The sequence below is a fragment of the Lissotriton helveticus genome, chromosome 2_1, assembly GCF_964261635.1.
Source record: "Lissotriton helveticus chromosome 2_1, aLisHel1.1, whole genome shotgun sequence".
Lineage (NCBI taxonomy): Eukaryota > Metazoa > Chordata > Amphibia > Caudata > Salamandridae > Lissotriton > Lissotriton helveticus.
In genome coordinates this window covers 594,171,590-594,181,703 of record NC_136059.1, presented here as the reverse complement: position 1 = coordinate 594,181,703, position 10,114 = coordinate 594,171,590, and positions in this window count along the sequence as shown.

Sequence of the window (10,114 nt, the reverse complement as noted above, 5' to 3'; positions counted from 1 at the left end):
TAGTGAGTAGAGAGTGCAGAGTAGTGAGTAGTGAGTAGAGTAGTGAGTAGAGTAGTGAGTAGTGAGTAGAGTAGTGAGTAGAGTAGTGAGTAGTGAGTGCAGAGTAGTGAGTAGAGTAGTGAGTAGAGTAGTGAGTAGTGAGTGCAGAGTAGTGAGTAGTGAGTAGTGAGTGCAGAGTAGTGAGTAGAGTAGTGAGTAGTGAGTAGAGTAGTGAGTAGAGTAGTGAGTAGTGTAGTGAGTAGTGAGTAGAGTGTGAGTAGTGAGTAGAGTAGTGAGTAGAGTAGTGAGTAGAGTAGTGAGTAGTGAGTAGTGAGTGCAGAGTAGTGAGTAGAGTAGTTAGTAGTGAGTAGTGTAGTGAGTGCAGAGTAGTGAGTAGAGTAGTGAGTAGAGTAGTGAGTATTGAGTGCAGAGTAGTGAGTAGTGAGTAGTGAGTGCAGAGTAGTGAGTAGAGTAGTGAGTAGAGTAGTGAGTAGTGAGTAGAGTAGTGAGTAGTGTAGTGAGTAGTGAGTAGAGTGTGAGTAGTGAGTAGAGTAGTGAGTAGTGAGTAGAGTAGTGAGTAGTGAGTGCAGAGTAGTGAGTAGTGAGTAGAGTAGTTAGTAGTGAGTAGTGAGTAGAGTAGTGAGTAGTGAGTGCAGAGTAGTGAGTAGTGAGTAGAGTAGTGAGTAGAGTAGTGAGTAGTGAGTGCAGAGTAGTGAGTAGAGTAGTGAGTAGAGTAGTGAGTAGTGAGTGCAGAGTAGTGAGTAGAGTAGTGAGTAGTGAGTAGAGTAGTGAGTAGTGAGTAGAGTAGTGAGTAGTGAGTAGAGTAGTGAGTAATGAGTGCAGAGTAGTGAGTAGAGTAGTGAGTAGAGTAGTGAGTAGAGTAGTGCAGAATAGTGAGTGCAGAGTAGTGAGTAGAGTAGTGAGTAGAGTAGTGAGTAGTGAGTGCAGAGTAGTGAGTAGTGAGTAGTGAGTAGAGTAGTGAGTAGAGTAGTGAGTAGTGAGTAGAGTAGTGAGGTGAGTAGTGAGTGCAGAGTAGTGAGTAGTGAGTAGAGTAGTGAGTAGTGAGTAGTGAGGAGAGTAGTGAGTAGAGTAGTGAGGTGAGTAGAGTAGTGAGTAAAGTAGTGAGTGCAGAGTAGTGAGTAGTGAGTAGTGAGTAGAGTAGTGAGCTGAGTAGTGAGTAGAGTAGTGAGTAGAGTAGTGAGTAGAGTAGTGAGTAGTGAGTGCAGAGTAGTGAGTAGTGAGTAGAGTAGTTAGTAGTGAGTAGAGTAGTGAGTAGTGAGTAGTGAGTAGTGAGTAGAGTAGTGTGTAGAGTAGTGAATAGAGTAGTGAGTGCAGAGTAGTGAGTAGTGAGTAGAGTAGTGAGTGCAGAGTAGTGAGTAGTGAGTAGAGTAGTGAGTAGAGTAGTGAGTAGTGAGTGCAGAGTAGTGAGTAGAGTAGTGAGTAGAGTAGTGAGTAGTGAGTGCAGAGTAGTGAGTAGAGTAGTGAGTAGTGAGTAGTGAGTAGAGTAGTGAGTAGTGAGTAGAGTAGTGAGTAGAGTAGTGAGTAGAGTAGTGCAGAGTAGTGAGTGCAGAGTAGTGAGTAGTGAGTAGAGTAGTGAGTTGAGTAGTGAGTAGAGTAGTGAGGTGAGTAGTGAGTAGTGAGTGCAGAGTAGTGAGTAGTGAGTAGTGAGTAGTGAGTAGAGTAGTGAGTAGAGTAGTGAGTAGTGAGTGCAGAGTAGTGAGTAGAGTAGTGAGTAGTGAGTAGTGAGTAGAGTAGTGAGTAGTGAGTAGAGTAGTGAGTAGAGTAGTGAGTAGAGTAGTGAGTAGTGAGTGCAGAGTAGTGAGTAGTGAGTAGAGTAGTGAGTTGAGTAGTGAGTAGAGTAGTGAGGTGAGTAGTGAGTAGTGAGTGCAGAGTAGTGAGTAGTGAGTAGTGAGTAGTGAGTAGAGTAGTGAGTAGAGTAGTGAGGTGAGTAGAGTAGTGAGTAAAGTAGTGAGTGCAGAGTAGTGAGTAGTGAGTAGAGTAGTGAGTTGAGTAGTGAGTAGAGTAGTGAGTAGAGTAGTGAGTAGAGTAGTGAGTAGTGAGTGCAGAGTAGTGAGTCGTGAGTAGAGTAGTGAGTAGAGTAGTTAGTAGTGAGTAGTGAGTAGAGTAGTGAGTAGTGAGTAGTGAGTAGAGTAGTATGTAGAGTAGTGAGTAGAGTAGTGAGTAGTGAGTGCAGAGTAGTGAGTAGAGTAGTGAGTAGTGAGTAGAGTAGTGAGTAGTGAGTAGAGTAGTGAGTAGAGTAGTGAGTAGTGAGTAGAGTAGTGAGTAGAGTAGTGAGTAGTGAGTAGAGTAGTGAGGTGAGTAGTGAGTAGTGAGTGCAGAGTAGTGAGTAGTGAGTAGAGTAGTGAGTAGTGAGTAGAGTAGTGAGTAGAGTAGTGAGGTGATTAGAGTTGAGTAGTGAGTAAAGTAGTGAGTGCAGAGTAGTGAGTAGAGTAGTGAGTAGAGTAGTGAGTAGTGAGTAGAGTAGTGAGTAGAAAGTAGAGTAGTGAGTAGTGAGTAGAGTAGTGAGTGGAGAGTAGTGAGTAGTGAGCAGAGTAGTGAGTAGTGAGTAGAGTAGTGAGTAGAGTAGTAAGTAGTGAGTAGAGTAGTGAGTAGAGAGTAGAGTAGTGAGTAGTGAGTAGAGTAGTGAGTAGTGAGTAGAGTAGTGAGTGCAGAGTAGTGAGTAGTGAGTAGTGTAGTGAGTAGTGAGTAGAGTAGTGAGTAGAGTAGTGAGTAGTGAGTGCAGAGTAGTGAGCAGAGTAGTGAGTAGTGAGTAGAGTAGTGAGTGGAGAGTAGTGAGCAGAGTAGTGAGTAGAGTAGTGAGTAGAGTAGTAAGCAGTGAGTAGAGTAGTGAGTAGTGAGTAGAGTAGTGAGTTGTGAGTAGAGTAGTGAGTAGAGTAGTGAGTAGAGTAGTGAGTAGAGTAGTGAGTGCCGAGTAGTGAGTAGAGTAGTGAGTAGAGTAGTGAGTAGTGTAGTGAGTAGTGAGTAGAGTAGTGAGTAGAGTAGTGAGTAGTGAGTGCAGAGTAGTGAGCAGAGTAGTGAGTACAGTAGTGAGTAGAGTAGTGTAGTGAGTAGGACATCACAGGCAGCAGCAGTGCAAGCTTCTTACACTCACAAGGAGACCACAGGCAGCAGAGGTGCAAGCTTCTCACACTCACAAGAAGGACATCACAGGCAGTAACGGTGCAATATTCTCACACTCACAAGGAGATCACTGGCAGTACACACCACATGAACACACTCCATAACACATAGCAACAATACATTGGCATTTACAATGCCATTAGCTCAAACTCAAATACATCCGAGCCCGATTGCATTTCTAATGCTTGTTGAAAAAAGTCTAAGAATGATGTGATAAAACTGTCTAGCCTTGAGAAAGCCCTGGCGCTACTCGCCACACATGGTGAAACATGTGTCGGCTGTCCTATTTCCTTTGCTTAATAAAGTCTTGAAAATCTACAATAAGAGTGAAATGGACTCTTTAAGAAGATGAATGAATGTAACATGCAGTAATTGAGTTTGCCACTAAAAAACAAAGATAAAAAGGATTCATCTGTGCTATATGAATAAACCAGCCATCTATATGTAAGGAATGTATGCTCACACCTAACCTCAATTACTTTACGAAGCTTTTATGGTCCAGAGCTTTGAGCAAGGTTCCTTCACTGTTTGAAATTTTAAAGAAGCAAGATATAGACCTGGGACCTCTGGACCTTCCACCCCTGTTGAAACCCAGTTGGTGTAGCGCAGTTTTCATCACGAGCCATTCACAAACTTCTAGGAAGATCTACATCACAATGTCACAGTGCTGCACTTTGACACATGAAAATACACTGAACTCACAACTCATGTTAGATGCCAGCCCCGTAGGGCTTGGGTGGTCCTGGTGGAGGAACAAAACAGAGGCTCATGGCTCCCAGTAGTATATCCCAGCAGAATCCTGACAAAAGTTGAAACCAGGTACACCCAATAGAGAGAGAATTCCTAGCAATTAAGTGAGGCTATGACTACTTCCATTTATGTTTTTTCTCGAAGAAATACATTACTTATTGAATGATTTAAATAGCGCATGCTAAGTTGAGTGAAAAACGTCAACCGTGCTAAAATGAATCTGGCCCTCACTGAAAAGACTATGGCAAGCACTGAAATTATTATAACTTGCATTAAAAAGAATATGACATTCATTGAAGTGAATGACAGGTGATAAGAGGAATATGAGGTGAGGAAATGAATATAACCTTTCACTAAATCAATATGACACATGTTAAAATAAATATATTGTATTTTGAATTTATTATAATACAAGTTGAAAAGGCTATGACACACCTTGAAATCACTATTAGACCTATTATAATAAAATAATTAATGTTGAAATTAACAAATCTATTGAAATTAATATTATTCATATGGACATGAATATGCCACAGTTGATGTTACTACAAAACAATAAGCATTAATATGAGGTGTTTTGTTGGGATGCAAAAGGCCTCTTCATAGTAATGGACGTGCACCCCTGCCCTGAGTGCCCAACTGTACTGATGTCCAGATCCCTAATACTGTTTTTTTTTGGTCACAGGCAAACACAGATCATGCGTGTGCATCATGACATATGTCTGTATCATGGATTGCAGTCTTGTTGGACCAGGTGGGTAGCCCAAAATGCTACTCGCATAGTGGTGGAGGCTTACTACCTTCAGCAGGAGTTAAGCAGCACATGCACGGTGGTGGCAGCATAATGTGTAGTAATCAGTAGGAGTGAACAGGTCCTTTTTAACATGTGTCACTTGACTGAGGCCTACAGGCGCACTCGCTTTTTAAATGTTCCACTACTGTGTGCTTAACTCACCCTTGGCCTATATCAGGTTGATGTGGAGTGCTGCGCATAGCAGAAGTGGTGTACCTGCGCTGGTTGTATGTGTGTCTGGGGAGGGTGCCATACAGGGATAATGCAGTATTGAGTATTGTGTGCATGGTGTATGCATGTGCCTATGAGTGGTACGGTACCTGAAAGATATAGTGCTGTGCAATGTGTGCAGGATAAGTGCATGTCCTGGATGTATATGTGCCTGTGAGTGGTACAGTACATGGAGTGTACCATACTTTGTAGTGCTTGTATGCTGTATGCATGCACTGGATGTATGTGTACCGGCCAATGGTACAATACATGGAGGGCCCTGGGTTCCATTTTGGAAGACCCTAGCCTACATAGTGAAATATGGAGAGGAGGTAGAAAGATCCCACAGACATATTTGTGGATTGTGCATTCCCGTTAGCTGGGTGGGACACACACTGGGAAGGGGAAGAGCAACCCTCTCCTGTACACTTCAAAGGGTGCACTTTTATTCAGTGAGAAGTCACAAGAAAGGGGCCTGGGCCCATCAGAAAATCCTGAAGTGTAAGTCTAGAAGCCCTTGGCTAACCTTTTGATGCAGCTATCACTATGGCCGGCATCCAGGTGTGAACTCTAGTCACTTCCATGACCTGGGTTGTGGACTATCAGCTTTGGAAGCATCCCTGCTGTGCCAGACTACTTTTCAAGAGGGAGCAGAGGAGTATGCACTAAGAAAAAAAGGCAGAATACCAACATAAAGCTTCAAACACTCGGACCCTAAATCAATTTTGTTGCCTGGAAATAGACTATAGGAAGAGGAGGTTGAAACCCCCAAAAATATAATCTACCAAACAACCAGACAAGACTGTGTGAGGAGGGGAAGATCTGCAAGACTTCTGCCTGTAACCAGGACTGGGGACCAAGGACTACTAGTCTCCCTGCTGAGTGAAGGGACATCACACAGAAAACCTATGACCACCAATCCCAGAGCCTGGAGCACCAGTGCCTGCCTGCTTGCCAAGACCGGTGTAACCTGTGAGGAAGTGGAAAGCATTGGAGGGAGCAATGTCAAATGGCGAGCCCTGTCGAGTGGACTACACGTGCGAGGAGTGTGGAAACGGCTGCTGCACCGATCGAGTTGTTGCCCTTGTACAGGACTGAGTCGGCGATCCCCTATGAGATGGGCCAGGAGAGAGACGCCTTGAAGATAGCCATGAAAAGACTTACGTGTGGTAAAGACTGAAGCCTTGCACAATAGCAATGCAGTGACTCTATAGGACAGGAGGGGCCGCCATGGTAAAGACTGACATGCGGTAAGGGCTAACGTCTGCGCTGTAAAGTTGCAACTACCCGGTATGCCAGAAGGGTCCACCTTGGTAAAGACTGCATGCGGTAAGGGGCAAAGTCTAGAGTGGAAGATGTGCTGCAACACAGTATGCAAGGAGGGGCTGAAGGGAACATTGTGTCATGTGGATTTGGGCCGAAGCCCATAGACTGCTTGTGGTGGTGACCCATAGGTCATCAGAAGCAATGAGGACAGTGACTGATTCAACCCCTTTGAGCAAGTGAGAACGCTATGGGAACGCGGTCACCCAAGTTCGCGATCGAGGACAGGAACATCAGAAACCGATCCCCACCATTGGGAGCATGGAGACACTTACCCACCAGGAGGAGTGTAGGCAACCTCCAATTGCTGCTGGAGCGCAACCACAAGGGAGAGAGAGCCTGCACCTGCCGAATGCAGCTGCTAAGTCTGTGTACAGCCAACTCATCTGATCGAGACCCATGGAAAGGGTTCACTCCAGAACTCTGCACGTTTCACTCCTACTGGAGTGGCCAAGACTTGTATCGAGCCTATCAGCCCCATGGGAACTTACTGCTGAAAGCACTACGTCCCTAGGACACTTTTGACTTGAATTTAAGAGTCAGAGCGGACTATTGAGACATGGACTTGTAGTAGGGCATTCCTTGGATGTTGCCAACATGTAATGGGGAATAACCACAATTGCTAAAGCAATGAGGGAGTGGGACAGGGAATTGCCATTAACACTAGAACCCTGACCTCAAGCAGGAATTATGTTATTGTTTGTGAATATTGTATTCTTTCTTTGTGTTGGTAGCAGTAGAAATAAAAAACTTCATTTTTCATTAAAGTAAGGGGCAGATTTATGAAGGCCTTGCGCCACGTTTACGCCGCTGTTGCGTCACGCAAGGAGGCGTAAACGTGGTGCATCCCTACGAACGATTTACAACGTGACGCATCTAGGCAGATGCGTCACGTTGTAAAGCCCTGCGCTGCTTGTGGGCGTTCCGGCGCAGGGTGGGCGTTCCGGGGCAGGTGCGCCTCGCAAAAGTGGCTGAGTGAAATCTATAAGATTTCACTCAGTCACTTTCAGGCCAATGCTGCGTCAAAAGCCTGCGCCTGCTTGAAGCAGGCGTAGGTCTTGATGCAGCATTGGTCAGACAGGGCACCCCCGAGCCTTGCTGGAGCTGCGTCGCGCTTGCGACGCAACTCCAGCAATGCGCCGCCTTTACGGCACAGATGCGTCACGCATCTGTGCCGTTTTTGCCCCATGGTGCGCCGCATTGTAAATGCGGCGCACCATGGGTGGCGGAGCTGTGGCGCACTGTGGCGCACATTAACTGGCGCATCCCTGGGGATGCGCCAGTTAACATAAATCTGCCCCTAAGTATTTTGCTGGAAATTGATGTATTGCTGCTGCACATTTTGAGTTGTGAGCCAGTGTTCACTAATCTGTATCCACAACTCCTTCCCCTAGTCCCCTGAAGGAGCTGTGGACTGCTCAGACTAAGCAACCCTGAGAGTCAAGTGCAGAAAGAGTACTTGGCTCAGTTACTCAGAGTCCATAGTAGGTCGAGTCCCAGGACATAGGGAATAAAAGGCCTCAACCTCCACAGTTGGGCCCAGTTGCTCTTGTGTGCCCCATAGCCCTCTGAAAGGGATTCTGGCAGTGATTAAATAAATATAAGCCACATTGTAACAAATATGAAACATGTTTACATTATTATGAAATGAAATTAAATGAGTATGACATGTTAAAATGATTGTGATTATGCTAAAATTACATTGAAATGGGAAACAGTGTTTACAACGCTGTTAAAACAACGCAATGCTATTACAACGCGGTTGTTACAACGACCGTGCTGTTAGTACGCAATACCTTTACATTGCAAGTCATTACAATGACTTGCTGTAGAGGGCACAAAGGTATTGGATATAAAATCCAACACCATCCCTGCTGTTGCGCAAACTGGAGTATGAATAGTAAATAATACTATTCCTAAGTCCAGTGCACCCCCTACAGCAAGTTGTTATAATGACTTGCAATGTAAAGGTATTGCGTACTAACAACGCGGTCGTTGTGACGACAGCGTTGTAATAGTACGTGATATATTAGCATGCGTTGTAACATACTATATTCCATTGAAATTAATGTGGAATGCATTGAGAGGAAAACAACACATCTTGAAATTTGAATGCCATGTGTTGAAATGAATTTGAGATATACTGAAATTATATGAAACACTTTGACAATTGCTAAAAACAATATGATCTTGATAGGTTTCATTTTCCGATGCCCCGCCCACTGACATTTACATTTATGAGTTAGCATAATGTGTCTAACTAACGATGTATTCATTTATGCATTTACGTTTATACTCTCCATTTCATTATTCATTTATGCGTGTGATGTTGTTCAGTTTTCTTAGCTTAGCCTGTGTGCCACCATTTTGGGTTGCTTCTCTCTGCATGCGAGTTGCACTCGCTCACCCCCCTCCCGTAGGAATAGGAAAAACCCTGGACGCAGCAGTTTTCGTTTCTTAGCTAGCTGTGATCGAAACTAATAACAAAAACCCTAATCAGTAATGTTCTCATGCGCTGGAGATGCTGAGGCTCGGCTCCGCGGCCTTGGGCAGAGATAACCAAATGTTGCTATTGCAGGTGCAGATGCCTCTTGTATGAAGCCTTTGTTCGCCCTCTCCGGGGTCCAGTACTTTTCCAGTATGGGCGCGTTTTACTCTGCTGTACCATGTTATAATGTATTGCTGTGATGATATGAGTCAGTCCTCTCGGCGCACTCTTAGGGGTGAGGTCAGACAGGGCCCTCTCATATGGGAGTTTGTGGCCTAATAAAATACTTTGTTTATTCTTCTCCACTGTCCGGCTGACTTCTTACTTGGTGATTATAGGTGAGTGCGGTAAGTCACTCGGGTGGATTTGAGCCACGCTTATCAGATGGCGCCCGAACAGGGACCCCGCGATAAGGATCTTTCTCACCCGTAAGTGGGTAGCAGAAGGCCGAGGACCCTCTGGTCGGCACGGTGGGTCCGGGTACCCATTTGATGCCGAGTTTGGTCCTCGCAGTGCTGCCCCAACCTGCTGATCGGGAGAGGTCCCGGTCCATGATCTTACGCCGGGGTACGGAAGGCGGAACTTTGGAGCTGACCGTGTTGGTCCCAGCAGCCGGAGGTGGAGAACGGTAGAGGTCGGTACCACGTATAGAAGGTGAGTGGTCCGACTGTTGGTTGAGGGAGCTGGGACGCTCCAAGAGACTGGTGTGTCTCCGAGACCGGCGTGCCTCTAGTGGTTGGAGGAGCCCGTGTGCTCCTGGGGCTAGTGTGCTCCGGGGAACTCAGAGTGCGAGTGGTGCTCTGACAGACTTGGCGGAGGTTGGGTGGACGTTTGTTTGTGGTCATCCGACCGGATGGTACTGCTGTCGAGGCGTGGCTCTTTGCGGGTGGATTCTGGGACTCACCCGAACCCCTAGCGTGTGTGGTTTGTTGGGAGTGGGTCCCAGGTCTCCCGTGGTAAAGTGCGCAGCGATCTGTAGTGCCGCCGGGTGGCGGATGTGTTCCCCAACCTCGGAACAGTGAGTGTACTGTTCGGTCTGCGGTAGGGTCCAGGTTCCCCAGGACTTGGTCGACTGGCCTTTTTCCATTTTGGTAACACGTGTTTGGCAGGGATTTGATGCATAGGAAGCGCGAATATATGTGTGTGTGTCTAGTAGTGATTGTGCGGTCTGGGTATTGGTGAGAGGGTGAATGTGAATTTTGCGTTGGTGTGTGATTGAGCGGGACACCTCCTTGATCCCATCTTCTCTAACATTACGAGTGGATCCGCATGCTCGCCTATTCCTATGACCTGGACAGACCATTATCTGGTAATATTGTCAATTTCTTGCAACTCTGTCCCTGCTTTGGTGCCCACCCCGCAAGTTCAAAAACGTCCATGGAGAAAACTCCACCTAGAGGACCTGCATAACCTCTTGGTGTTAAATCCCC